The 24,859-nt window shown below is 36.4% G+C and overlaps 1 protein-coding gene and 1 pseudogene across 4 annotated transcripts in view; one reads left to right on the forward strand and one right to left on the reverse strand.

The window, feature by feature from the left end:
* Positions 1 to 24,859, reverse strand: part of DOCK3 (dedicator of cytokinesis 3) — a 568,180-nt gene that overhangs the window by 506,301 nt on the left and 37,020 nt on the right. The gene's annotated exons all lie outside the window — the stretch shown is intronic.
* LOC123798645 (eukaryotic initiation factor 4A-I pseudogene) lies at positions 20,431 to 21,605 on the forward strand (annotated as a pseudogene).

Below are 24,859 nucleotides of genomic sequence, written 5' to 3' on the forward strand. Positions count from 1 at the left end.
ATCCAAGAATTTCACTCCTACGTATATACCAAAAAGAACTGAAAACAGGGACTCAGTCGTACATCAATGTTCATACCGGCCTTACTCACAACAGCCAAAAGATGGAAACAATCTTAGAGTCCTTCAAAAGATTAGTGAATAAACAAAATGTCACACAGACATAACACACACACACACACACACACACCCCACACACAGAAATACTGTGGCCATAACAAGTAATTAAGTACTACCACATGATATAAGTGGATGAACCTTGAAAACATTATACTAAGTGAAATAAGCCAAACACAAAAGGAAAAGTGTTACATGATTCTACTTACATAAAATATCTAGACGGGGGGAGAGTAGAATGAGGAGTTACAGTCTAATGAGTTCAAATTTTTGTTTGGGATTATGAAAAGTTCTGGAAACAGATAATGGTAGTGGTTATACAACATTATGTATGTACTCAAAAAATGGAAAACAGTATGGAGGTTCCTCAAGAAGTTAAAAATAGAGCTACCCCATTGGAAACCAGGGATGTACTGTATGGTGACTAACATAATATAATAAAAAAAATCATTTAAAAAAATAAATAAATAAAGACAAAGTATTCAATTGGGAAAAAAAAATAGAGCTACCCTATGACCCAGCAATTGCACTACTAGGTATTTACCCAACAGATACAAATGTAGTGATCCAGAGGGGTACCTGCACCCCAGTGTTTATAGCAGCAATGTCCACAATAGGCAGATAATGGAAACAGCCCACCAGTCCTTCAACAGATGAATGGACAAGGAAGATGTGGTATATATATACAATGGAATATTACTCAGCCAACAACAACAACAAAAAGAAATCTTACTATTTGCAACAACATGGATGGAACTAAAGGGTATTATGCTAAGTGAAATAAGTCAATCAGAGAAAGACAAATACCATATAATTTCACTCATATGTGGAATTTAAGAAACAAAACAGGATCACAGGGGAAGGGAGGGAAAAATAAAATAAGACAAAATCAAAAAGGGAGACATTTCCTATAGTTTCTTAACTATAGGAAACAAACTGAGGGTTGCTGGAGGGAAGGTTGATGGGGGGATGGGGTAACTGGGAATGGGCATTAATGAGAGCAGGTGATGTAATGAGCACTGGGTGTTATATGCAACTGATCAATCACTGAACTCTACCTCTGAAACTAATACACTATATGTTAGTTAACTGAACTTAAATGAAATTTTAAAAAAGAAAAAAGGAAAAAATGGGAGTTAAAATGGTAAATTTTATGTTATATATATTTTACCATAATTTTTTTAAAGATTATTTATTTATTTATTAGACAGAGACACAGACAGCCAGCGAGAGAGGGAACACAAGCATGGGGAGTGGGAGAGGAAGAAGCAGGCTCCTAGCGGAGGAGCCTGACGTGGGGCTCGAACCCAGAACTCCGGGATCACGCCCTGAGCCGAAGGCAGACGCTTAACCGCTGTGCCACCCAGGCGCCCCTACCATAATTTTTAAGAGCTATTATGGTAAAAAGAAAAACCCAGATATGGGGCATGAAATGCATGGCTTAAATAATGATTCTAAAACTTCAAAAAAAAACAACTATAAAAGCCCAATAACAAGAAAACAGCCTAATTTTTAAATGCGTAAAAAGATCTGAACATTCACTCTGAAGAAGGGAAACAGATGGCACATAAAAGGATGCTCAACATCATTGGTCACTAGGTAAATGCAAATTAAAGCCACAGTGAGATACTGTTACACAGCTACAGATGGCTGGCATTAAAAAGACTGACCATACTGGCAAGGATGTGGAAGAACTGGAATTCTCATGCACTGCTGGTAGGATTATAAAATGGTACTATCATTTTGAAAAAAAAAAAAGTATAGCAGTCTCTAAAAAAAGTTAAACCACATTTACTACAAAATCCAGCCATTCCACTCCTAGGTATTTCCCCAAAAGGAAAGGAAAAAGAAAACCATTCCAAGACCTATACATGGGTGTTCATTGTAGCTTACAGATAGTAATATCAAAAAACTGGAAACAACCCACATATCCACCAACAGATGAATGGATAAACTGTGGTATGTCCATACAATGGAATACTATTCAGCAAGGAATGAACCACTGATACATGCAACAACATAGATAAATCTCAAAATAATTAGGCTAATTGAAAAGAAGCAGGCAAAAGAAGAGTACATGTACTATGACTGATTTCTATAAAATTTTAGGAAATGTAAACTAAGGTACAGTAACAAAAAGCAGATCAGTGGTTGTTTGAAGATGAGAAAAGGGGCAAGAAGGGAAAGCAGGGATGAAAAGATGATTAAAGAAACTTTTGGGAGTGATTATAATGATGGATTCAAGGGTGAATATATAGGTCAAAATTTACTGAACTGTACATTTTAAATAGGGGCAACTTATTGTATGTCAATTAGAATTTGATTAGGTAGTTTTTTTTACGCAGTCAAGGTGAACAGGGATGGCTCACTTTAAATCCAACAAGTTTTAGTTGCTAAGTCCTATAGAGAAGGAAAAAAGTTACAAATTGTTCAATTAGCAAACCTCAGGTCACAAAACTAGTAAGAAGTCAAACAAGGATTCAAATTCAGGACTGTAGTAATTAAGACCATTCTCTTCATACTTCTTTTGAAGAACAGAAGCATATGAATGGACAGAGATCCATTCATCAAGTATTTATTATACGTCAGGCACTATTACAATAGTGGCTCTGGGGATGCAGCAGTCAACAAATGATACAAAAACCCTTGCACCTGGAGCTAAAACATTCTGGGAATAAACAGGTTATAAAAAAAATCAAAACTACATAGTACATCAGATGGTCAAGTACATGCTAAGATGAAAAATAAAATGAAGTGTTAAGGAATGGGTTGGTTCAATTTTTTAAAAGCAGAATAGAGCTACCCTATGATCCAGCAATTGCACTACTGGGTATTTACCCCAAAGATACAGACATAGTGAAAAGAAGGGCCATATGCACCCCAATGTTCATAGCAGCATTGTCCACAATAGCTAAATCGTGGAAGGAGCCGAGATGCCCTTCAACAGATGACTGGATTAAGAAGATGTGGTCCATATATGCAATGGAATATTACTCAACCATCAAAAATAACGATTTCTCAACATTTGCTGCAACACGGACGGCACTTGAGGAGATATTGCTAAGTGAAATAAGTCAAGCAGAGAAAGACAATTATCATATGGTTTCTCTCATCTATGGAACATAAGAACTAGGAAGATCAGTAGGAGAAGAAAGGGATAAAGAAAGGGGGTAATCAGAAGAGGGAATGAAGCATGAGAGACTATGGACTCTGAGAAACAAACTGAGGGCTTCAGAGGGGAGGAGGTGGGGGAATGGGATAGGCCGGTGATGGGTAGTAAGGAGGGCACGTATTGCATGGTGCACTGGGTGTTATACGCAACTAATGAATCATCGAACTGTACATCAAAAACCAGGGATGTACTGTATGGTGACTAACATAATATAATAAAAAAAATATTATTATAAAAAAAATATACAGTCACTAATGTGACAAGGACAGGTGGGAATGGAGGAGCAATGAAATGACAGCTGATCTAAAAATAAAATAAAAACAATTAAGAAGGGAAAGATACATTGGTAAGCTGACTTCACCTAACAAAAAATTTTTAATTTTGTTCAGTTCACTGGTATATATGTGTTCTGTCTAAAGGACAGTTATACCATTCCTTGCTATAGGTCAATGAGGAAACAAGAAAACAAGATACAAAAAACTGCAAGAGATGAATATTAGAGAAAATAACTGAACTAGAGTATTTAAAAATATACTACACCTTAATCTAAATAAAACCCCAAAAACCTCAAGTGGAAGAACATAACTCCAACAGCTAGTATAATAATCATAGCACACAATCTCAACATGCTGTTTATTTAGCTGGAAAACTGTCATTACGCAGTAGTATAATTATAAAGAATTGTTTCTGCCTGGAAGTACAAAAAATATTTTTTTTTAAAAACCTTGCAATCACACACCGAGACCTGAAATATGATAGCTTAAGGCTACGGATGCAAAATCACAAAACTAGAAAATTAATACAAACGAGACTCATTAGATACAGCAGATAAACTCAAAACAAGTAATAAAAATAAAGTGATACTTTTTTTAAGGCAGAAAAAAACACCCTACAATTTTCTATTGTGTTTGGAAACAGTCCCTCACTGTAACTGACTGCATAAAAGGCCAACACTGACAAAATGCTGGGGTTCAAAGAATGGATCTAATCCTTACCTCTGATAGAAAACAGGAGAAAACCCCTGAATCACTTCACTTTAAAACCTACCTTCATGCCTCAAGCAGAGAAACTTGCCTGAGAATTTGATGAAAGCTGTGGCCACTCCTTGACAAACATGCACCTAACTCCACTGACATCCATAGAAAACAGTCACTGATTTCTAAAAACCTTACACGAATATAGCACTCAATATTAAATTCCTGGGTCAAGCATTCAAGAAAACAGGACTTCTGGCTCTTTATGGGAAAACTTCTTCAGACCCTATATTCCACTGATACTAGTTTCCCAATACCTAAGAAGTAATACCTTGATGAATTATCGGGTTTGTTAGGATGTGAAAGTTTAAAAATCATCATTTTCTTCTGCTCCAACAAATACTTGGGCCATAAAATTTTTAAATTTAAATTGCAAAGGAAGCTAGCCAAATACAAGCATCCAATTTCACTCCCTCCTAAAATCTAACTAAAATCATAGTTAAGAAAAAAATTATTTTTAGTCCTGTAACCCATAGGATGAAGAAAATGGGAACAGAAACAAAACCTAAATAATTTTAAGAGCTAAAAAACAGATGGGCAAGTCTGAGAAAACCAAACCCATACCAATAGTAAAAAGAACCAACCCAATTTACACCTCAAAATTCTTAACAAGCTCAAGAACTGGCAATAACGGGTAACTCTGGAAATGGCAGGAAGGAGGTAGGAAGGAAGGAGTTCAAGGGAGATGCTAAAATAAGAAAAGATTGATTTAAAATTTCTAGACAGCATTTAGATCATTAGATTCACCTCCTCTAATCTGCATCTCAGCATATCCCCTTTCCTCCACTGGAAAGTTTATTCTCCAAACAGTGAATGGATTTTTACTCGAGATTGGGTGATACCAGGCTCATCTGAGGAATGGGGATGAGTACAAAATATAAGAGGATTATATGAACATATACAAAAACAAAAACAAAAACAAACAAAAAAAAAAACACTCCAGCCCCCTTCCAACCCTGAGCTCTCAGAATCTTGGTATCGTAGGCTTTTTAACCTCTGGGCGTTCTCATGCTATTCATTTACAGTTAATAAAAAGGGCCCCCAAGGACCCAACATGTTGGACAAAAATAAACCCACCCCAAAGAACATACCATGAAATGCGTGAACAGATTGTGAAATCCCAGATCCCTGGGAGCAGAATTATGGTTCTATTAATAAGCTTCCAAATAGGAAAAATAGATCATACACAAAAGATCAGGAGTCATAGACTTAATACTAACAATGCACAGCAGAACGCAATGGACAATGCCTTAAGAATGCTGAAGGAAAAGAATTTCTAACTTAGCATGCTATACGTAGCTAAACTATTAATAAAGAGTTAGGATAAAATGAAGACCTCTTCGGACATGCAAATGGTTTATAGGCTACAGAAGAAAATGTAAACCGAAAGCACTCTGGAAAACAATCTGGCATTATCTTCTCAGAATGGTCTATGCATATGCTATAATTCAGCAATTCCTCTCCTAATCACATGCCCTAAGAAAAATAAACATGTGTGCCAGGAGGCAACACAAAAAGGTTCAAAGCGGCACTGTTCTAAGTAACAAAAAAGAAAGAAAAAAATAAATATGAACTGACAGAAGGATGGATTAGAGCTATGCATGACCCTGGTGAATCTTAGACTTACATTAATTTCTTATTTTTAAAATTATAATTTGAAACTTTTTCTTTCCCAGTATATACTTCTATTAATCTTAGCACATGCATAGATTTGTGTACTATCACCACAAACTATATTCAGAACAGTTCCATCACCCCAAAAAAACTCCCTTATGCTATCTCTTTTAAGTCACTCCTTCCTCCATCTCTACCCATGGCAATTGCTGATCTGTCTTCCATCACCATAGCTTTGTCTTTTAGAGAATCCCATAAAAAATGAGTCATATAGTATGTAATTTTGACTGACTTCTTTTAGTCAGCATAACCCCCCTGAAATTCACTGAAGTTGTTGCATTATCAACAGTTAATTCCTTTTAACCGTTAAGTAGTACTTATTCTATGGATACACCACACTTTATTTATTCACCCAATGCCAAACTGACAACTGGGTGATGCCAACATGGGACACATGTGAGCCAATGGCTCAGTTCATTGACCACTCGCATGTCTTTTTTTTGTGAAAACTATTCAAGTCTTTTCCCCATTCTTTTATTGTGTTGTTACTGAGGTTTTTGTTTTTGTTTTTCCCACTACAGACCCTATTAGTGAGTTTTGAGATTACAAGTCATCTGCCATATAAATGGTTAGCAAATAATTTCTCCAGGACTATGACTGCCTTTTACCTTTCTCCACTGTCTTTTTTTTATAATAATTTTTTATTATGTTATGTTAGTCACCATACAGTACATCCCAAGTCTTTTTTTTTTAGTCTTTTGCAAAGCAAATTTTTTTAATTTTCATTAAGTGCATTTCATCAAAATTTTTTCCTTTTATACTTTGTGCCTTTTGTGTCCTATTTAGGAAATCTCTGTTTAACCTAAAGCCACAAAGATATTCTTCTTTATTTTCTTCTATAAATTTAATAGTTTTAGCTCTTAAGTCTCTGACACATCTCAAGTTAATTTTGCCTTAAGAAAAAGGCTGAGGATCTTATTTTTCTTACAGATATCCAGCTGTTTCCCACACTCTTTGTTGAAAAGACTGTCCATTTTCCAATGACCTGACTCAGCATATTTGTCAAAATCAGTTGAATATATAAGTATGGGTCTACTTTTCTTTTTCTTTTTAGTTGCAGAGGTAGAATTCAGTGATTCATCAGTTGTCTGGATTCTATCCAATTTCTTGATCTATATGTCGATAGTTATGCCAATACTGCACAGTCTTAATTATAGTAGCTTGATATAAGTCAGTCTTGAAATCCGGTATTGTATTTACCCCAAAGATACAGACGTAGTGAAGAGAAGGGCCATATGCACCCCAATGTTCATAGAAGCATTGTCCACAATAGCTAAATCATGGAAGGAGCCGAGATGCCCTTCAACAGATGACTGGATTAAGAAGATGTGGTCCATATATACAATGGAATATTACTCAGCCATCAAAAAGAATGATTTCTCAACATTTGCTGCAACATGGACGGGACTGGAGGAGATAATGCTAAGCGAAATAAGTCAAGCAGAGGAGGACAATTATCATATGGTTTCACTCATCTATGGAACATAAGAACTAGGAAGATCGGTAGGGGAAGAAAGGGATAAAGAAAGGGGGGTAATCAGAAGGGGGAATGAAGCATGAGAGACTATGGACTCTGAGAAACAAACTGAGGGCTTCAGAGGGGAGGGGGTGGGGGAATGGGATAGGCCGGTGATGGGTAGTAAGGAGGGCATGTATTGCATGGTGCACTGGGTGTTATACACAACTAATGAATCACGGAACTTTACATCAAAAACTAGGGATGTACTGCATGGTGACTAACATAATTAAAAATACTACTAAAAAATGTAAATCCTATAATGTTATTCTTCTTCTTCAGGACTGTTTTTACTATTATATGCTCATTGTCTTTCCATATAAATTTTTGTAGATGCCCCTTAATCGGGTTGTAAAACTATCTTTTATTCTCAGTTTACTGAGAGTTTATATCATGAATGGGTGTTTAATTTTGTCAAATTTTTTTTGCATTTATAAAAATAATTATATGATTTTGCTTACCTATCTTAGTAAGACAGAAAATTAAATTGAATGATTTTCTCATGTTAATCCGACCTTAACATTGCCAGGATAAACCCTAAATGTTCATAATGTATTATCATTTTCATGTGCCTTTGCGTTCAGTTTGCTAAAACTGTATTAAAGATTTTTGTGTCAATGTTTATGATGAATTTTGGTTGTCTTGTCTTGTAATATGTATCTCTGATTATGGTATCAGGGTAATAGCAGTTCATATAATAAACTGGGAACTGTTCCCTCCTCTATTTTCTGAAACAGTTTGTTTAGGGTTGGTATCATTTCTACCTAAAATGTTTTATATAATTTGTCAGTGAAACCATCCTGGCCTGGAGTTTTCTTTGTGAAACTGTTTTAATTACAAATTCCATTTCTTTAGTGGATACAGAGCTATTATACTTTCCTATTATTCCTCTTTTTTTAATAATAATTTATCATGTTATGTTAGTCACCATACAGTATATCCTTAGTTTTTGATGTAATGTTCCATGATTCATTGTTTGCGCATAACACCCGGTGCACCATGCAATACATGCCCTCCTTAATACCCATTACCGGCCTATCCCAATTGCCCACTCCCCTTCCCTCTGAGCCCTCAGTTTGTTTCCCACAGTCCGCAATCTCTCATGGTTCATTCCCCCTTCTGTTTACCCCCCCATCATTCTTCCCTTCCTTCTCCTACCGATCTTCATATTTCTTATGTTCCATAAATGAGTGAAACCATATGATAATTGTCTTTCTCTGCTTGACTTATTTCATATAGTATTATCTCCTCCAGTCCCGTCCGTGTTGCTGCAAATGTTGTGAAATCGTTCCTTCTGATGGCTGAGTTATATTCCATTGTATATATGGACCACATCTTTTCTTTTTTATAATAATTTTTTATTATGTTATGTTAATCACCATACAGTACATCCCCAATTCTTGACATAATGTTCCGTGATTCATTATTTGCGCATAACACCCGGTGCACCATGCAATACGTGCCCTCCTTAATACCCATTACTGGCCTATCCCAATCGCGCGCACCCCTTCCCTCTGAGCCCTCAGTTTGTTTCCCAGAGTCCGCAATCCCTCATGGTTCATTCCCCCTTCTGTTTACCCCCCCATCATTCTTCCCTTCCTTCTCCTACCGATCTTCCTATTTCTTATGTTCCATAAATGAGTGAAACCATATGATAATTGTCTTTCTCTGCTTGACTTACTTCATATAGCATTATCTCCTCCAGTCCCGTCCATGTTGCTGCAAATGTTGTGAAATCGTCCCTTCTGATGGCTGAGTTATATTCCATTGTATATATGGACCACATCTTTTCTTTTTTATAATAATTTTTATTATGTTATGTTAATCATCATACAGTACATCCCAAGTTCTTGATATAATGTTCCATGATTCATTACTTGCGTATAACACCCAGTGCACCATGCAATACATGTCCTCCTTAATATCCATCACCAGCCTATCCCAATCCCCCACACCCTACCCTCTGAGGCCCTCAGTTTGTTTCCCAGAGTCCACAGTCTGTCATGGTTCATTCCCCCTTCTGTTTATCCCGCCTTTCTTCTTCCCTTTCTCCTCCTACCAATCTTCCTATTTCTTATGTTCTATAAATGAGTGAAACCATATGATAATTGTCTTTCTCTGCTTGACTTATTTCGCTTAGCATTATCTCCTCCAGTCCCGTCCATGTTGCAGCAAATGTTGAGAAACTGTTCTTTTCGATAGCTGAGTATTATTCCATTGTATATATGGACCACATCTTCTTAATCCAGTCATCTGTTGAAGGGCATCTCGGCTCCTTCCACAATTTAGCTATTGTGGACAATGCTGCTATGAACATTCGGGTGCATATGGCCCTTTTCTTCACTATGTCTGTATCTTTGGGGTAAATACCCAGTAGTGCAATTTCTGGATCATACGGTAGCTCAATTTTTAACTTTTTAAGGGACCTCCACACTGTCTTCCAAAGTGGCTATGCCAACTTGCATTCCTACCAACAGTGTAAGAGGGATCCCCTTTCTCCACATCCTCTCCAACATTTGTTGTTTCCTGCCTTGTCAATTTTTGCCATTCTAACTGGCGTAAGGTGGTATCGCAAGGTGGTTTTGATTTGAATTTCCCTGATGGCTAATGATGTTGAACATTTTTCATCTGTCTGTTAGCCAACTATGTCTTCATTGGAAAAGTGTCTGTTCATATCTTCTGCCCATTTTTTGATTTGATTATTTGTTTCTTGGGTATTGAGTTTCAGTTCTTTATGGATCTTCGATACCAGCCTTTTATCTGTAGTGTTATTTGCAAATATCTTCTCCCATTCCGTGGTTTGCCTCTTAGTTTTTTTGACTGTTTCCTTGGCTGTGCAGAAGCTTTTTATCTTGATGAAGTCCCACAACTTTATTTTTTCTTTTGTTTCTCTTGCCTTTGAAGATGTGTCATGAAAAAAGTTGCTGTGGCCGATATCAAAGAGATTGCAGCCTATTTTCTCCTCTAGGATTTTGATGGTTTCCTGTCTCACATCAAGGTCTTTCATCCATTTGGAGTTTATCTTTGTGTATGGTGTGAGAGAGTGGTCAGGTTTCATTCTTTTACATATAGCTGTCCAATTTTCCCAGCACCATTTATTGAAGTGACTGTCTTTTTTCCACTGGATGTTTTTTCCTGCTTTGTCAACAGCGAATATCATTCTCAATGGGGAAAAGCGGAAAGCCTTTCCTTTAATCAGGAACACGACAAGGATGCCACTCTCGCCATTATTACTCAACATAGTACTGGAAGTCCTTGCAACAGCAATCAGACAACAAAAAGGGATAAAATTGGGATAGCCGGTGATGGGTATTAAGGAGGGCACGTATCGCATGGTGCACTGGGTGTTATATGCAAATAATGAATCATGGAATGTTGCATCAAAAACTGGGGATGTACTGTATGGTAACTAATATAACAAAATTAAAATAAAAAAAAGAAATGTAAAAAAAAAAAAAAGGTATCCAAATCGGCAAAGAAGTCTATCTGTCTCTCTTCGCAGATGACACCATACTCTATATGGAAAACCCAAAAGACTCCACCCCCAAACTACTAGAACTTATAGAGCAATTCAGTAATGTGGTGGGATACAAAATCAATGCTCGGAAATCAGTTGCATTTCTATACACGAACAATGAGACTGAAGAAAGGGAAATTAGGGAATCCATTCCATTTACAATAGCACCAAAAATCATACGTTATCTCGGAATTAACTTAACCAGAGACGTAAAGGATCTATATTCTAGAAACTACAAATCACTCTTGAAAGACATTGAAGAAGACACAAAAAGATGGAAAAATATTCCATGCTCATGGATCGGAAGAATTAACATAGTTAAAATGTCTATGCTACCCAGAGCAATCTACACTTTCAATGCCATCCCGATCAAAATACCAATGACATTTTTCAAAGAACTGGAACAAACAGCCCTTAAATTTGTGTGGAACCAGAAAAGGCCCCAAATCGCCAAGGAATTGTTGAAAAGGAAAAACAAAGCTAGGGGCATCACATTGCCAGATTTCAAGCTATACTACAAAGCTGTGATCACAATGACAGCATGGTACTGGCACAAACACAGACACATAGACCAATGGAACAGAACAGAGAACCCAGAAATGGACCCTATTATTCCTTGAATAACTTTTGTTAATTTGTATAGTTCCAAGAATCTTCCATTTCACCTAGGTTGCAAAGTTCACAGGAATAAAATGTATAGTATTCCCTTATTATCCTTTTAATGTCTGTGGTATCTGTAGCATAGTCTCTTTTGTTCTTCATATTGGTAATCGGTATCTCCACCCTTTTTTCTAAATCAGTCTGTCAGCGTAGTGTCCTCTTCTCAATATATAAGCTTGCAATTCCATTGATTTCCTGTATTATTTTTCTGTTTTCATTTTACTGATTTATGCTCCTATCTTTATTCTTTACTTTTACTTACATTGGACTTAATATACTTTTCCTTTTTCTAATTACCTAAGATGGGAACTCAGATCATTGATTTTTTTTTAGTACATCACTGATTTTAGATCTCTCATTTGCTAATATAGGCATTTTTTTAATAATAATTTTTATTATGTTATGTTAGTCACTATACAGTACATCCTTAGTTTTTGATGTAGTGTTCCATGATTCATTATTTGCGTATAACACCCAGTGCTCCATGCAATACAGCCATTTAAAACTATACGTTACCTGCTAAGTATGGCTTTGGCTACAACCCACAAATTTTTATATGTTGTACTTCATTATCATTCAGTTCCAAATATTTCCTAATTTCACTTGTGATTTCTTCTTAGATCATGGATTATTGAGAAAAGTTTTAATTTCCAAATGTTTGAGATTTTCCCAGTTGTTACTGATACCTAACTTCATTCTGTTGTCAGAGAACAACAGATTTCAGTCTTTCTCAATTTATTATATATTGTTTTAAATCCTACCATAGGATATGTCCTGGTAAACACACTATGTGCATTTGAATCTGCATTCTGTTGTTGAGTGTAGTGTCCTATAAATATCAATGTCAAGGTAAATTGATAATATTCAGAATTATGTTTTTATTGATTTCTTTTTTAGTTACGTCAATTGCAACTGAAAGGAGAAACTGATGGATTGGCCCTTAAATATTACAAAATGTTCCTCATTATCTCTGTTAATACTTTCTATCCTGAAATCACTTCTATGATATTAACACAGTCACTCCATACTCCTTATACTTCCTGCTATCATGGTATATCTTTTTCCATCCATTTGCTTTCACCACTTATATATTTATATTTAAAGTGAATTTCACTTATAGACCGTTTCATACATAGATGGGTGGATCTTGTTTTTAAAATTCATTCCTACTTTTAACTGGAATATTTAGTGCACTAACATTTAATACAATTTTTAATATAACTGAGTTTGGGGTTGTTCTTTTGTTATTTTTCTATTTATCTCCCTTGTCTTTTGTTCTTCTGTTTTTCCTTTTCTGCCTTGTTTATGTCAATATTTCACAGAATTGTATTTTAGTTTTTCCAATCTTTTTTCCAGTGTTATGGAGATATAACTGACTATAAATTTGTACTAATTTAAGGTAAACAACTTAATAATTGTATATATCTATTTATATTTGATACATATATATCTCAAAATGACTACCACAGTAAATTCAGTTACTCCATCATCTCACACAGTTACAATTTTTTTCTTATGGTAAGAACTTTTAAGATTTATTCTCTTAGCAACTTTCAAATATACAACACAGTACTGTTAACTACACACAACATGCTGCCCATTATATCCCCAAAACTTATTTTTCTTATAACACGAAGTTTGAACCTTTTGACCATCTTCACCCATTTTCCTCATTCCCCATCCCCTGTCTCTAGCAACCTCCAATCTGTTCTGTTTCTATGAACTTAGGGTTTTTTTAGAGATCATACAGTATTCTTTTTTATCTGACTTATTCCACTTAGCATAATGCCCTCAAGGTCTACCCATGTTGCAAATGGCAAGATTTCCTTCTTTTTTGTAGCTGAATATTCCATTGTACATATAACACCACATTTTTTATCCATTCATTTGTTGATGGAAACTTAGGTTGTTTCCATGTCTTGGCTATTATAAATAATGCTGTAAAGAACTTGAGGATGAAGATGTCTCTTTGTGATACTGATTTCATTTCCTCCACATATATACCCATAAGTAGAATTGCTGGATCATATGGTAGTTCTATTTTCAATTTTTTAAAGAACCTCCATACTATTTTCCATAGTTCTTGCACCAATTTTTTACATTCCCACTAACAGTGTACCAGAGGAGTTCCCTTTTCTCCACATCCTCATCAACACTTATCTTTTGCCTTTTTAATGATGGCCATTTTTTTTTTTGAGATTTTAAGTAATCTCTACACCTAACATGGGACTTGAACTCACAACCCTGAGATCAAGAGACATGCTCCACTGACTGAGCCAACCAGGCACCCCTATTGATGACCATTCTAACAGGTGTGAGGTGATATTTCATTGTACTTTTGATTTGCATTTCTCTGATAATTAGTGATGTTGAGTATCTTTTTCACATACCTCTTGGTCATTTGTAGAACTTCTTTGGAAAATGTCTATTCAGTTCCTCTGGCCATTTTTAAATCAGATTTTTTTTATTGAGTTGTATGAGTTCTCTACATATTTTAGATATTAACCTCTTATCAGATATATAACTTAATAATATTTTATGATATTATTTGGGAAAGATAAGAACAGGATCCCATTACATAGAAGAGTTATATGGCATACTGTGAAATCAAGGGTGTATGTTCATGGCACTAAGCAGTTTTCAAATGACAACAATGCAGAAGGATAACCAACTGAATACCATGGCAATCTGAATGCTTTTATAACTATAAAAATTTGGTACACAGTAGTAGCAACTGTAATAATAATAATTACTGCTGCTTATACTGTTTTGATATTTATAAAACCTTCAAGACTATCAGTTAGCTTTTATTTTTGAGTTCTGGGGTAGCCAAGGTAATGGCAGTTACATAAATCCAAATCACAACACATCCACCCAAACTCTATAAACTGAAAAGGAAAAGAAGTAAAATCACAAAAATTCCACATTGTCAACACAACTAGAAGACACAGAATACTACAAACTTCAAATTACCTATAAGTAGAACAAATAAATACTAATTCCCAGCAGAGATGTTTTTAGAATTCCCACTCCAACCCTTTGTATAGATCAAACAGGTGGTGGGGATGAGCCACAGGGAAAAAAAATAGATGAAAACAGATGAACTAAGGCTGACCAAAAATTAGCTACAGAAAGAGAAAGTCCATCCCAAGGGGGAAAATACTGAAAAAGAGCTGTGGTAGATCAGTGCAAACTTAGAGAAAGTTCTTAAATGTGGACATGGAACTCAAAAGAGCAGTCTTAGGAAGAGATTTATTCAGGGGATAATGGAGAGGCGATCTTTTTAAATGGTACAATGAAGGGACAAGAAAGAGGGGGAAATGTAGGGTCCTGAAAAAAGAAACTTAAAAAAAAGGAAGAAAGAAAAGTCAAAAGACATACAACCTTCACCACCAACACCCATTCAAAAGACAACCAGTAATGAGATCATACTTTGCTACAATATAGGACATTACTTCTGAACCAAGAATCTTATAAACTATGCCCAAAAGCAACCATGCTCATGAAATGCAAAAGTAGAATCATTCTTCATCTACATGAAATTACTATAAGGAAAAAGAAAAGGCTCAAACACTTCAACTAATAAAGTCCCAACTCCCATTCCCCCCGCCCCAAGAAACCAGCTAAGGAGCAGAAGAAACCCGTGACTCACTACTACACAATTGTAGCATCTAAGTATATGGGGATACCGAAAAAAAAAAACTTAAATTATAAATTTGAAAAATAAAACAAAAATGGACCAGAAGACAAGAAGGAAAGAAATAAGAGTTGATAAAAATCCAAGAAAAATAAAAGAAAAAGCCAAAATCGTATCAGAAATGAAGACCAGATCTGAATGAAAACTTCATAAGTTACACTGAAGAAAAACAAGGAAACAAGAGAATATGAATGAGATAAAGAAGTAAAAGAGAAAGTACTTGAAATGGAAAACAGGGGGTGCCTGGGTGGCTCAATCATTAAGCATCTGCCTTCGGCTCAGGTCAAGATCCTGGGGTCCTGCGATCGAGCCCCACATCAGACTCCCTGCCCTGCAGGGAGTCTGCTTCTCCCTCTCACTCTCTCTCTGTGCTCTCTCTCTCTCTCAAGTAAATAAATAAAATCTTTAAAAAAAAGAAATGGAAAAGAAGTGAAGATTTTAAACTTGAAGTTTAAATGGAATTCCTAAAAACTAAAAGCAAAACACTAGAATAAGTCTAATAATTAAAACTATAACTTGAAAAAGATTTCTCAAAATAAAATAAAAACTGAATCTACATATTGGCATTGTTCATAAGGCACCTGTGAAATTAACCCACAATGAAAAACTCTGAAACATGACCTAAAAAAGCTACTAGACTTTAAAGATAAAGAAAAAATCCTCAAGGCATCAAAAACAAACAAATCAGTTAGGAAGACAAGAAAACTACACTGACGTCAGAATTCTCAAAAACAAGGTAATGATAAAGCAGCATTTTCAAGAAACCATAGGAAATAAAGTATGAATCAAGCTGTCCTTCAAGTACCAAGACATTTTCTTTACATTCTGAGCATTCAAGAATTCAGGGAATTTTATACCCATGTCCCCTTCTTCAGCTAACTACTAATGAATAAGACTCATCCAACCAAAAGATGACTGGAGAAAGAACTACAAAGGAAATGACTGTAAATTTGATATATTTAATTATAGGTCTAATAATAAAAAGAGGTACAGGTGAGGGTAAATATATAAATGTTATATGTTTTGACAACAAATAACGCAACTAAATATTAAAGAAAGGAAGAAAAGGAAGAAAAGTGAAGTTAGCTTATTGTTCATTGTATAATAGGTGAGAGACAAACGATAACACTGGAAAATGGCAAACCATATAGTAACACAGGACATTAAGGGCATGTGAAAAAAAGTATTACTTGGATAAAAACATAAGTGTTGCTAAATATCTACAAGATTGAAAAAAAGGCACAAAAAGATGTAGAGAACATCACACTATAACAAAGATAACAAATATAATTCACATAGCAATTATTTTTTTTAAGGTATGGCAGGGTCGAGACCAAAATTAAGTCATATCTATAAATGTGAATGGGCTTTATTCATCCATTAAAAGACAAACATTGTCAGTGAAAAATGAAGCAAGACCCAACAACATGCTTTACATAAAAAGAAAACACACCTAAAATAAAGTGACTCAGAAACGCAAAAAAAGGGGATTTTTCAGTCTATGAATCATTTCAAATTAGTTTTTGTGTAAGGTGTGGAGGAAAAGTCAAGACTAATTTTTCCATATGAGTATCAAGTTCTCCTAGCCTCATTTGATTAAAAGATTGTTCATTATTCACTGAATTACATGGTCTCTTTGTCAAAAATCCCCATTACATAAATCCATGTACACATAAATAAATCCATATATACATAAGTTATGTATATGTAGACTCTGTTTTGTTCCACTGATCTAAATATCTATCTTTGCACCAATACCATAATGCCTTGCTTACTGTAGCTTCAAAAGAAGTCGTGGAATCAGACTGCATACACTCTCCAACACCATTCTTTTTAAAAACTGTCATGAGAGACTATGGACTCTGAGAAACAAACTAAGGGCTTTGGAGGGGAGGGGGGTGGGGGAACGGGATAGACTGGTGATGGGTAGTAAGGAGGGCCGTATTGCATGGTGCACTGGGTGTTATACGCAACTAATGAATCATAGAACTTTACATCAAAAACCAGGGATGTACTGTATGGTGACTAACAATATAATAAAAAAATATTATTATAAAAAAACTGTTTTGACTACTCTAGATCTATATAAATTTTAGCTTACCAAATTCTACCCAAAAAAATCTGCTAGACATTGATTGGGATAATATTAATTCCTCCAACCCATGAACATATTATCTCTCAATTTATTTAGATCTTTAATTTCTCAGCAATGTTTTCTTATTTTCAAAACAGAGATTCTACATATCCTACAAATTTTGTTGTATTTATCCCTAGGTAGTCCATGTTTTTGATGTTACTGTAAAGCATATTCTTTAATTTCACAAACTGTTCATTATAAAAACAAAAATACACAACTCATTTTACATATATTGGCCTTGTTCTAAGACCTTGCCAAACTCCGTAATTAATTCCAGTTATCTCTTTTTAGATTCTTTACAATTTTCTATGTACATAGTCATGGTCATCTATAAGTTAGAGGGTTTTACTTCTTTATTTCCAATATTCACGTTTGCTATAGGCATACCTCATTTTATTGCTTTGCTTTATTGTGCTTCACAGATTTTTCATTTTTTACAAATTGAAGCTTTGTGACAACCCTGCCTCAAGCAAGTCTGTCAGTGCCATTTTTTCAATAGCATTACCTTAATTCAAGTCTCTACATCACATCTTGGTAATTCTCACAATATTTTAAACTTTTTCATCATTATTACTGTGATCAGTGACCTCTGATTTTACTATTGTAACTGTTTTGGGTGCCATGAATTGTGCCCATATAAGACAGGTAAACTTCATCAATAAATTGTGTGTGTGTGTGTGTGTGTGTGTGTGTGTGTGTGTGTCTTCTGACTGCTCTACCAACCAGCCATTCCCCTGTCTCTTTCCCTCTCCTCAGGCCTCCTTATTCCCCAAGACACAAAAATAGTGAAATGAGGACAATTACTAGCCCTACATGGCTTTTAAGTATTCAACTGAAAGGAAAACTCCTGTCTCTCACTTTAAGTCAAAAGCTACAAATGGGGGCACCCGGGTGGCTCAGTCAGTTAAGCATCTGCTTTTGACTCAGGTCATGATCCCAGGGTCCTGGGATCAAGCCCCGCACTGGGCTCCCTGCTCAGAGAGGAGCCTGCTTCTCCCTGCCCCTCTGCTGCTCTCTCTGCTTTTACTCTTTGTCTGTCTCTCTGTCAAATATATAAAATCTTTTTAAAAACAAAAGCAAAAGCTAGAACTGATTAAGCTTAGTGAAGAAGGCATGTTAAAAGCCAGTAGGCCAAAAGCTAGGCTTCTTGCACCAAACACTTAGCCAAGTTGTGAATGCAAGGGAAATGTTCTTGAAGGAAATTAGAAGTACCACTCCAGTGAATGCACAAATTATAAGAAAGCAAAATAGTCACCACCTTATGCCAGTTAGAATGGCAAAAATTGACAGGACAAGAAACAACAAATGTTGGAGAGGATGTGGAGAAAGGGGATCTCTCTTACGCTGTTAGTGGGAATGCAAGTTGGTACACCCATTTTGGAAAACAGTGTGGAGGTCCCTCAAAAAGTTAAAAATAGAGCTACCCTATGACGCAGCAATTGCACTACTGGGTATTTACCCCAAAGATACAGACGTAGTGAAGAGAAGGCCATATGCACCCCAATGTTCATAGCAGCATTGTCCACAATAGCTGAATTGTGGAAGGAGCCAAGATGCCCCTCAACAGACAAATGGATAAAGAAGATGTGGTCCATATATACAATGGAATATTACTCAGCCATCAGAAAAAAATGATTTCTCAACATTTGCAGCAACATGGACAGGACTGGAGGAGATTATGCTAAGGGAAATAAGTCAAGCAGAGAAAGACAATTATCATATGGTTTCACTCATTTATGGAACATAAGAAATAGCAGGAAGATCAGTAGAAGTAAGGGAAGAATGAAGGGGGGGTAAAAAGAAGGGGGAATGAACCATGAGAGACTATGGACTCTGGGAAACAAACTGAGGGCTTCAGAGGGGAGCGTGGTGGGGGACTGGGATAGGCCGGTGATGGGTATTAAGGAGGGCACGTATTGTATTGCATGGTGCACTGGGTGTTATATGCAAATAATGAATCATGGAACACTACATCAAAAACTAAGATATACTGTATGGTGACTAACATAACATAATAAAAAATTATTATTAAAAAAACAGTCTTATTGCTGATATGGATGATATATGCTGGATAAAAGATCAAACCAATCACAACATTCCTTTTAGCCAAAACCTAACCCAGAGCAAGGCCCTTACTCTCTTCAATTCTACAAAGACAGGAAGGATGAAGAAGCTATGGAAGAAAACTTTGAAGCTAGCAGAGGTTAGTTCATGAGGTTTAAGGAAAGAAGCCATCTCCCTAACACAGAAGTACAAAAAGAAGCAGCAAGTACTGATGTAGAAACTGCAGCAAGTTATCCAGAAGATCTAGCTAAGATAATTAATGAAGCTAGCTACACTAAACAACAGACTTTCTATGTAAACAAAACAGCCTTATATACTGGAAGACACATCTAAAACTTCCATAGGTAGAGAGAAATCAATGCCTGGCTTCAAAACTTCAAAGGACAGGCTAACTCTCTTGTTAAGGGCTAATGCAGCTGGTGACTTTAAGGGGAAGCCAATGCTTACCATTACAAAAATTCTAGGGCCCTTAAAAATTATGCTAACTCTACTCTGCCTGTGTCTGTAAATGGAATAGCAAAGCCAAAATGACAGCATATCAGTTTACAACATGGTTTACTGAATATTTTAAGGTCACTGTTAAGACCTACCATTCAGATAAAGTTTCTTTCAAAATATGACTCCTCATTGACAATACACCTGGTCACCCAAGAGCACTGATGGGGATATACAACGAGATTAGTGTTGTTTTCGTGCCTGCTAACACAACATCCATTTCAGCCCATGGTTCGTGGAGTAATTTCAACTGTCAAGTCTTATTATTTAAGAAATACATTTTGTCTAGTTTCTAAGGATCATATCTGCCAGGTCAAGATTCCCAATCCAGACACATTGGCCCCAGTGAGATGGAGCCCAAAAGTGTCATTGAGAATAACTGGAATGAAACTGTTGACAGCTTTGATGATGTGAACCTCTCTGAGTCCCTTTTCCACGGCCTCTATGCCCATGGTTTTGAGAAGAACTTCCGCCATCCAGCAGCAAGCCATTCCTCCTTATATCAGGGTTTTGATGTGATTGCTCAAGCCCAATCTGGGACTGGAAAAACAGCCATTTTTGCCATATAGATCCTGCAAGAGATTGAGTTGGATCTAAAGGCTACATTGGCTTTGGTCCTGGCACTAACTAGAGAGTTGGCTCAGCAGATACAGAAAATAGTCACGGCATTAGGAGATTACATAGGTGCCTTCTGCCATGCCTGCATTCAGGGGACCAGTGTACATGTTAAGGTGCAGAAGCTGCAGACAGAAGCTCCCCTTATCATCATGGGTACCCCAGGTCATGTATCTGACATACTTAACCAGAGATACCTATCTCCCAAAGACATCAAGATGTTTGTACTAGACAAATTGACGAAATGTTAAGCCACAGATTCAAGGACCAAATCTATGACATATTCCAAAAGCTCAGTAGCAACACCCAGGTGGTTTTGCTGTGAGCTACAATGCCTTCCAACATGCTTGAGGTGACCAAGAAGTTCATGAGTGGTATCATTTGGATTCTGGACCCTGGAGGGTATCCACCAGTCCTATATGAATATGGAACAAGAGGAGTGGAAGATGGACATACTGTGTGACTTGTATGAAACTCTGACCATCACGAAGGTAGTCATATTCATCAACACCCAAAGGAAGGTTGATTGGGTCACTGAAAAGATGCAGCCCCAAGACTTCACCACATCCACCATGCATGGAGATATGGACAAAGGAACAAGATGTTATCACGAAGGAGTCACTCTGGCTGATTACCACTGACTTGCTGGCCAGAGGCATTGATGTGCAGCAGGTTTCTTTCGTCATCAATTATGACCTTCCCACCAACAGGGAAAACTAAATCCACAGAATCAGTCATGGTGGACAATTTTGCCATAAGAGTGTGGCTATTAACGTAGTGACAGAAGAAGACAAGTGGCCTCTTTGAAACATCAAGACCATCTACAACACCTCCAACTGAGGAGATGCCCATCAATGTTGTTGACCTCATCAGAGGAGCTAACCTGCTACCTCGTCCTACCCAGGGCTGAAGAGGACAATGAACGGGGAGGGAAGCAAGCCAAGGGATGGACATGTCATTTTTTTTCTTTGAATAAATGTCACTTTTTGAGGCAAAAAAAAAAATACATTTTATAAGCTCATAGCTGCCATAGATAGTGACTTCTTTATCTGGACACAGTAAATTGAAAACTTTCTGGAAAGGATTCACAATAGAAGAGGTCAAAATATCAATATGAACAGGAGTTTGGAAGCAGCTGATTTCAACCCTCATGGATGACTTTCAAGGATTCATTACTTTCATGGAGAAAGTAACAACAGAGGTGGTATAAAAAGCAAGAGAACCAGAATTAGTAGTTAAAGCCTGAAAATGTGATTGAATTGCTGCAATTTCATGATAAAACTTGGAACAGATAAGGAGCTGCTTCTTATGGATGAACAAAGAAACTGGTTTCTTGAAATGGAATCTACTCCTGGTGACAATGCTGTGAAGACTGTTGAAACGACAATGAAGGATTTAGAATATTACATCAACTTAATTGATAAAGCAGCAGTAGGATTTAAGAGGACTGACTCCAATTTTAGAAGAAGTTCTACTGCGGTTAAAATGCTGTCAAACAGCATCGCATGCTACAGAGAAAATCATTGTAAAAGGAAGAGTCAATCGATGTGGCAAACTTCAATGCTGTGTTATTTGTTTTTTTAAAATTTTTTTTTTATTTTAATGTTTTTTATTATATTATGTTAGTCACCATACAGTACATCTCTAGTTTTTGATGTAAAGTTCCATGATTCATTACTTGCATATGACACCCAGTGCACCATGCAATACGTGCCCTCCTTACTACCCATCACCAGCCTATCCCATTCCCCCACCCCTCTCCCCTCTGAAGCCCTCAGTTTGTTTCCCAGAGTCCATAGTCTCTCGTGTTATTTAAAGAAATTGCTACGGCCACCCCAACCTTCAGCAACCACCACCCTACTCAGCCAGAAGCTGTTAACAAGACAAAACCCTCCACCACCAAAAATATTGTAACTTGATGAAATCTCAGATTATAGCATTTTTAAAGATTTATTTGAGAGAGAGAGAATGAGCAGGGGGCAGGGGGAAGGGGGAGAGGGAGAGAGAGCACGAGAATCTCAAGCAGACTCCCCGCTGAGTACAGAGCCCAACACAGGGCTAAATCTTATGACCCTGAGATCATGATCTGAGCCAAAATGAAGAGTTGGAATGAAGGCGCCCTGTTAGCTTTTTTTAGCAAGAAAGTATTTTTTGGGAGGGGGGGACTCTAAATACTCTTTTTTTAAGTTTTTATTACAATTTCAGTTAGTTAACATACAGTATAATGTTAGTTTCAGGTGTATAATATAGTGGTACAAAACCTCCATACACCAAGTGGCCATCACAACAAGTATACTTCTTAATTCCCATCGCCTATTTAACCCATTGCCCCACCCACCTCCCCTCTGGTAACCCTCAGTTTGTTCTCTATAGTTAAGACTCTTTCTTGGTTTGCCTTTCTCTTTTTTTTCCCCTTTGCTCGTTTGTTTCTTAAATTCCACATACGAGTAAAATCATATAGTATTTGTCTTTCTCTGACTTAAGGTATATACATAGTTTTATCCACATAATACTACTGCACACTTAACAGCCTACAGTATAGTGTAAACATAACTTTTACATGCACTGGGAAATCAAAAACTTCATTTGACTCACTTTATTGTGATATTCACTTTATTGCAGAGGTCTTGGAACCAAACCTGCAAGATCTCCAAGGCATACTTGTCTTTCTACTCTTGATTTATGGAACTGACAAAGCTCCCAAAACAATGTGAAATAGAATTGTAAAGGCAAATGTCCTTATTTTGTTCCAGAAGTTTGAAGAGAAACATTCTATGATTCATTATTAAGCATAACGTTAGACGTGGGTTCTTCATATGTGCATTTTATTAGATTGATAAATCCAATATTATTTAAAATTTATAGGTTATACATACTTATATAAATCAAATATTTGTTTATATTGAGAGTTTTTACATCTATAATCATAGGGGATATTGGTCTACAATTTTCTTTTAATCTCCTTGTTAGGTTTTAGATCAAGGTTACACTGGCTTCCTAATGAGTTAGGAAATGTTTCATTCTCCATGACAGACTATGGACTATGAGAAACAAACTGAGGGCTACAGAGGGGAGGGGGGTGGGGGAATGGGATAGGCCGGTGATGGGTAGTAAGGAGGGCACATATTGCATGGTGCACTGGGTGTTATACACAACTAATGAATCATCGAGCCTTACATCGAAAACCGGGGATGTACTGTATGGTGACTAACATAATATAATAAAAAATCATTATAAAAAAAAATAAATAAAACGACTAAAGAACAAAAAAAAAAAAAGGAAATGTTTCATTCTCTTTTGCTTTCTAAAAGTATGTTTCATGGAATTCACATGTCAAACCATTTGGGACTTCAGTCTCCTTTGTGAGAAAATTCTTTTATTAGAAATTCAAGGGGCGCCTGGGTGACTCAGTCAGTTAAGCATCTATCTTCGGCTCAGATGATCCCAGGTTCCTGGGATTAAGCCTCACATTGGGCTCCCTGCTCGGTGGGGAGTCTGCTTCTCCCTCTCTCTCGGCCTCTCCCCACCTTGTTTATGCTCTCTCTCTCACTCTATTCTCAAATAAATAAAAATCGTTTTAAAAAGAAACTCGATTTAGGGGCGCCTGGGTAGCGCAGTCGTTAAAGCGTCTGCCTTCGGCTCAGGGCGTGATCCCGGCGTTCCGGGTTCGAGTCCCACATCGGGCTCCTCTGCTGGGAGCCTGCTTCTTCCTCTCTCACTCGCCTGCTGTGTTCCCTCTCTCACTGGCTGTCTCTCTGTCACATAAATAAATAAAATCTTTAAAAAAAAAAAAAAAAAAGAAACTCGATTTAATATATTAATCACTCTGATTTTCTATTTATTCCTCTGTCAATTTTGTTCAAATGTGCCTTTCAAGGAATTTGTTAACTAAAATGATTCATAATATTCACTAATGTCCCCTCTTTCATTATGAATATATTCTATTTTTTAATTCAGGCTTACTAAGGATTTATCATTTTTATCAATCCTTTCAAAAATCACTTTTAGTTTTAATAGTTTTCTCTAGTCTTCATCATTTTCTACTTATTTTATTTCTGCTCTTATATTTTTCATTTCTTTCATTCTATTTTAATTTGCTATTGTTTTTCTAGTTTCTCCAGTAGGTAGCTTGGATCACCCACTTTAAATCTTTTTTTTCTTCCA

This window comes from Ursus americanus, chromosome 14 (assembly GCF_024610735.1).
Source record: "Ursus americanus isolate L20-20 chromosome 14, mUrsAme1.1.p, whole genome shotgun sequence".
In the NCBI taxonomy this organism is placed as follows: Eukaryota; Metazoa; Chordata; class Mammalia; order Carnivora; family Ursidae; genus Ursus; species Ursus americanus.